Here is a 6000-nt window from a genome sequence, read left to right on the forward strand (position 1 = left end):
AAAAGCCTTATTAATTTTAACTGCAGGAGCCACAGATTAAGTCAGAAAAGAGACGTAAATGGTGCACAGACGTCAGTCTTACGTACACCCCTACACATTGTTTTAGCCCAAGTGCTGAGCTTGGACAGGGGCAGAAAACACTTTCAGTCATCACCTGCTCTCTTCCTGGGGGGCACACCATGTCTTCCTCCTACGCACGCTCGCTGGTGCCTGGTCCCAGGTTCCCAGGGCTGGGCACACCAAACCAGGCACGGCAGAGTTTGAACTGCTCTCCTGTTCTGGACGGAGACCGTAGGGGCACTCCTTGGGCTAAATAAACTAATAAATAATAAAGCACCGATATAGGCAGTAATCCCAAATCAAGCTCTCCAGGGTGCTGGGTCAGCAGGAACCACAGCATCCAACAACAAGCCATCATTTTGGGATAAACCAAAGGGCTTTGGGGACACCACAAGCTCTGCAAGGACCCCTTGCTAACCTGAGGCATCTCCAGGCTGGAAGTGCAGGCACAGCAGGGGTTTCCAGCTGAGGGCTGCGTTGCTCTTCTGCCCTCCAGCCACACACGTGCATCTCGGGAGAGGCAGCAGGTAGGGAAATGGCTATCAGTGAATCCTATCTATATACCCAAGAAATGGGACAGAGGAAAAGTGAGCACCCACAAGTCCAAAAAGAAAAAAAAACAACCAAAACCCCAAACCCTAACAAAACTCCAGTGTAAACATGCTGTGTGCTCAAGGCTTGTCTCCCAGAAGGTATCAGATCACAGTCAGTTAACGTGCAAAGGGACGATCTCCAAGGCTGATGGAGACCAGCCAAATGTCCCTGGGCAACAGCTCGGTGCAACCAGCATCTCAGGAGTGTCACCCAGACCCGGGTGCCCCCCCGGAGCAGGCGCTGCTGCTTCCTAGTTGCAGGGATCCATGCCCTTCCCGAGGACTCCACGCTGCCGGACGATGCAGCCGACTGATTCAGCTGCTCCGTTACCAGCCCTTCGCTATGGACCCAGGACACATCGCCTCACGGCCCAGTCAGCGGGGGACATCTCTCCCTGATGGAGAGTTTTATACAAGTGAGAAGACCCCAAAGGCAGAGCACCCGAGTAATATGAAGCGGTCCCACCTGGTCCTCTGTACATGCATCCTCACAACAGATTCCTGCAGAAAAGCACTGCTGTTGGCTCCATCTTCCACACCTGGAAGGAGGGAAACTGAGGCACAGGAGCTGGGTGGACAGAAAGCCTGCAGCAGAGCAGAGAGTAAGGCTGGGCCATGAGGCCACGGGCAGTGTGCTGCTGACTGCTCCTGCCATTGCATCAGTTCTGGATCCGCATTAGGGCATGGGGAATGGGGAAAACAATGTGCCTTGGGGTGACTGTTGAAGGGCAGCCACTGCAAATGAACAGCTACAGGAAAGCAAAGGGCTGTCCTGGGCCTCTCGCACCTTGCCAGTGGCTTCCAGTCTTGCTGGCTTTGATATAAAAGCCAGCTTGACCTGACAGGGACCTGAGGACCTGCTGCGCTGCAGAGGTTTGGTGGGAACACTGAACTCCGCTGATAAAAATCACTCATCAAGGGATGCCAGGGTTAAGAGCCCAGCTCTGGCCAAACTCTAGGATCTGTAGGTCCAGCCCCAGGACTTGAGCCACTTCACGAGTGCTGAGAAGGTCCTGATCCAGACCCTGGCCTGAGGCATGCAGTGCCAGGGCCAGCAAGAGAGAGCAGCAAGAAGGGGAAGAGCCAAAGAGCAGGAGATCAGAAATCACTGCGGAGACAAAAAGCAGGGAAGGCCATAGCCAAGGCCAGAATTGAGTAATCATCCCACTGCTACTAGAGTTTCGCATCCCCTCCTCTGCTTCTTAATCATCTGTTATGTGAGGGCGAGTTTTGTTTTATTAGAGAAAAAAAAGCGCCTTTTATCTGGGTGATTTGCTCTGAGGTGTGTCAGGGACAGGGAGGAATCCAAGTTAATTATTACCTGTCAATGCAGAGGTTGGAAAGCGGATGCACTGAGAAGGTCACAAGGCTGGAGATGAGGGATGGGTCTGCAGCACGAGGCGAGGCACAGCCTGTGCGCGGGACCGGCTGCGGGCTGCGCTGGGAGCCAGGGCAGCGGCCGGTGGTGGAGCAGGCACTGCTGAGGGACTCGGGCAGTGGTTCCTGCCAGCAAGGAGCAACTCAGTGACAGCAGGAGGTCGAAGCAACCCGTGCAGAGGGCCAGCAGGGAAAACGCAGAGCTGCGCTTCACGAGCGGAGCCAGTGCGTACCCACAGAGCCCACCCGCTCCCACGGCAAGGGGACAGAGCCAGGGTGGTGGGGCACGGCTCGCCCACGTTGATGAGGCTGCTCTTTGCAGTCACCCCGAAAGGCACTACTCACCAGCCCCGCGGAAGACGTCACCGGTGTGGTTATCGGCAGAGGAGAAGGAAGGGTGTGGGCTGGCTGGGAAGTCTCAAGGCCCACGGCGTTCCTTGGGTGGCCTTTGGGCAAACACGGCAGCTGGGCATGAACGTCCTTCCTCCCCGGGTCCTGTTTACAGATCCGCTTGGCCCAGCCTGGGTGTTATTACTGCTAAGTGCACAGATAACACCATTAATAAGCAGGCTGCCGATAGCAGAGGGGCAAACATGACTCCTAACGTTTAGCAGCTTTCTCTCAACCTCTGAGTAAAGGCAGCTTGTCCAGGGCAGAGCAGGGCAGCGATTTACGCAATCGATCCAGTTAGTTCAACTCATCCTCTCCCTTTCTCTCCCTCTCCTGCACCCTTGCGCACTTAATGACTTGGTCAAACTTGTGTCAATAAGTTCAAGTTAAACAGCTGCTCTTTTTCAACATAAAGGCCAAATTAGGAGGATCAACCGGTCTCCCAGGGCTTTACAACTCCTCTGGGTTCAACCTCAGCTCCAAAGCCAGGAGAGGCCATGGAAGGATGCTTCATCTTTGCAGCCCAGATGCACAATCCCATTGGCAAAACCACTGGGGCACAGCAGCCCCCAGCATTTTATTTCAGGCCCATCTTTAAAGGAAAAATTTCCAGTTTCACTCCAGCTTATTTACCCCAGGATATATTCAGACTCCTGGCCTCCATTTCCCAGTTCTGCAGTCACCGCAGTTTAAGGGTGACTAAACACTGAAAAACAGCCAGGTTTGTTCATGTCTCACACGTAAACCGCTGGCATTGTTCAACAAAGAGGCCACCAAATAGCTCCTGGGAGATCTCAGTTCCCTGCTAAGCTCTAGAATGGGGTCCAGAGAAGAGCCAGGCATCCACAGGAGAGCCTGATTGCACGTAGGGGATCACGGAACATCAACGTGAAGAGCAGTGACATGGTCCTCCGAGCAGGCTGGAGATGTTGATGTTTTGGGGGAAGGCAGGACAAATCTAGCCATGGATATTCATGAAAACCTGCCCAGATCAAAGCAGGCGGGCTCCCCCCCAGCAGTGCAGGGCTTTGGTCAGACATTAAACATGACTGTATTGCTGGCAGACATCAAACACAATGGCTGCGCTGGCACACACTGGGTGTTCTCGCCCGGGACCAATGGGCCCCTTTCACTCTTGTTTTCCGTCCCTTTCGTCACATCCCCCTGCACGATAACCTGTGCTCCCCCACCCACTCCTGCCCCTAATCAGCTTCTTGGGAAGTGTTTCATGGCTCTGAATTCCCAACTCACGCGTTTGCCAGCTGCAGGAGCCCCAGGGCTTGGGGGTTCATCCTGGGACACACAAACGCCTCTCCTTGCATGGAGAGCTCCATCCTCTCCTGATGGACCCTCTGGGCTCACCAGCTCAGGCAGAAATGCCAAATCCCCGTGGTCAGCCACAAAACCAGGGGGATCAACTCACCCCAGAGTCCCAAGACAGAAATCAGTTTGCCCTGCAAGAGGAGAGGGAATGGGGACAGCACAGCTTGGACATAAAGCATCCCTGACCCCGCATGGCTGAGCCTGTGGGGTTTGTGCATGAGGGTCTGGCTCTGCAGTCAGCATTAACAGGTCGTAGCCATCACCCCCCAGAGAAGCAACCTTTCTGCCAGCAGTGCATCGCATTGGAGTAGTCCCTGCACCTAGGCTGGACTACGAGTTCTGCCTTTTGGGTCATTTTGGGTATCTGTGCTCTGGATAAAGGCACAAAGTAATGGCACACTTGAGGAAAAAATATGTTAGGATCTACCTAAAAACAAGGGAGGGGGGAACTCAGGTGGATTTTAGCCAAAGCAGCGTGGCTAAGCACTCCCAGCACAAGCCTGTGCCAGGAGATTAGCTCGACACTTGCCTGAGCCATGGCACAAATTAGTCACCGCAGCCTGTGGTTTTACCAGTTGGCACGTCCTCTGCCAAGGCCGTTGACATGGGGCAACTCAGCAAGTGTAGAAAGGAGCTGATCCCCATTGGCTGCCCTTACAGAGCCAAGAGCTTCTCACTGACTAATGAATCTAATGACAATAATAGTCCCAAAGTAAACAAGGTGCAAAAGAAAATCAATGGGCTGGGAGCAGAGGCCGCATTCAGCGGCGAGCAGTCCTGACGGCTTCTGCCCACACCTTGGTCCGCTGGAAAGACTCACGTGCGTCCTGGTGGCACTCCAGCAAGCGGCTTTAACATCGGCTGCAACCGAGGCAGCGCCGGCAGCTGCTCCCACTGGCAGGCAGCGAGGGGCTGCAGAAGGTAAGGGCTGGGGCTCGGCTGCTCTCGGCAGCACGCAGCTACGGGCTCAAGGGGTTGGGTCCGCGGCAGCAGCTGCCGTGTCTGGGCACTTGGGTACCTCCTGACGCAGCATGGATGCGTTTCCACCCAATTCTGCTGATTTATGGCCTCTCCCCTCCCTCCCCTGACCCTGAAGCAGAGTAGTTACAGCCCTAGGAGAAGGGAGGGCATTTGCTCCTGCGCTTGCTAAGTTAGGAGAGTTTTGGAGCCAATTGGGGGAGAGTTTAGGATCAACCTCCTCTAACAGAAGTGCACTGAATCCCCAAAGGGAGACAGAGCACCCCAGGGCACGTGCAAAGGAAGCACTGACATTGCAACCCCTTCTCAGACAGCTTCTCCCCCAAAGCCCCAAGACACCCACGTACAATTCCCCCGCCCTCAAACCCACCTCAGGGGTGTGCATCCTTCCAGCCACCCCCACTCCCCGGAGCGAAAGCACCTTTCCCTATACTGCATCTATCGAGCGGCTGATCTCGCCCGATTGCTGCACCCGAGCAAGGAGGTTTCTCTCTCACGGGCAATGTCATCCTACCAAGATTTTTCCAAAAGCTAGACAGAAAAGCTCCCAAGCTCTGGGCATCTGCCTGGGCCAATTCCTCAAAGTCTTCTGTGTCCGTGTGCTCGTGGCTCTGTGCTTTTTCCTCTGTGCTACAAGTAGAAGAAAGCCAGCCAGGTGTTAACTCCTGGGTGGGAGGCTGGATCCTTTCCCAGCAGCTTGGATCAAAACTTACAGACTCTCTTTAACTCTCTCCAGCTCTGCCACGATTTGTGCAACCATACGAGGAGGGTGGTGTAACTCTCACAGCCCAAAAACACATGGAAAAGGTTGAACCCATCAAGCAGCTCTGAATTTTAAAGCAGGTCTGAGCTTGCTCTGTATTTCCACCTAGTGCTTACAGCAAAGGGGGAAGCCTGAATCCAGGGCTGTACACAGAGGAGGTGTGAAAGGTGGGGATGGGAACAATTTGGTCCCAGCAGCTCGAAGGCACTGGTGGGGCAGGGCAGAGACATCAAATACCCATTTTAATGCAGGTGTGTCTGGAGAGCTTTTGGCAGAAGCACCTCGTCCTGGTGCCCCACCATGACTCTGTCCAGTGGGGAAATCTAATGCCTATCCTGGGCTAAACACCCTTCATCCAGCTCCTGAGAGGGAACGGGAGGCTGCAAAGCAAGCAAAGGAGGTCACCACACAAGCAGCTTTTACAACAGAGCACATCTCAGCATGCCCCCCACCATCCTTTCTACTTTTAACCTCCCCTTTGTTCAACGTGGCAGGTGACCCCCGGGCAGATGAGCC

This window comes from Opisthocomus hoazin, chromosome 21, assembly GCF_030867145.1.
Source record: "Opisthocomus hoazin isolate bOpiHoa1 chromosome 21, bOpiHoa1.hap1, whole genome shotgun sequence".
Classification (NCBI taxonomy): Eukaryota; Metazoa; Chordata; class Aves; order Opisthocomiformes; family Opisthocomidae; genus Opisthocomus; species Opisthocomus hoazin.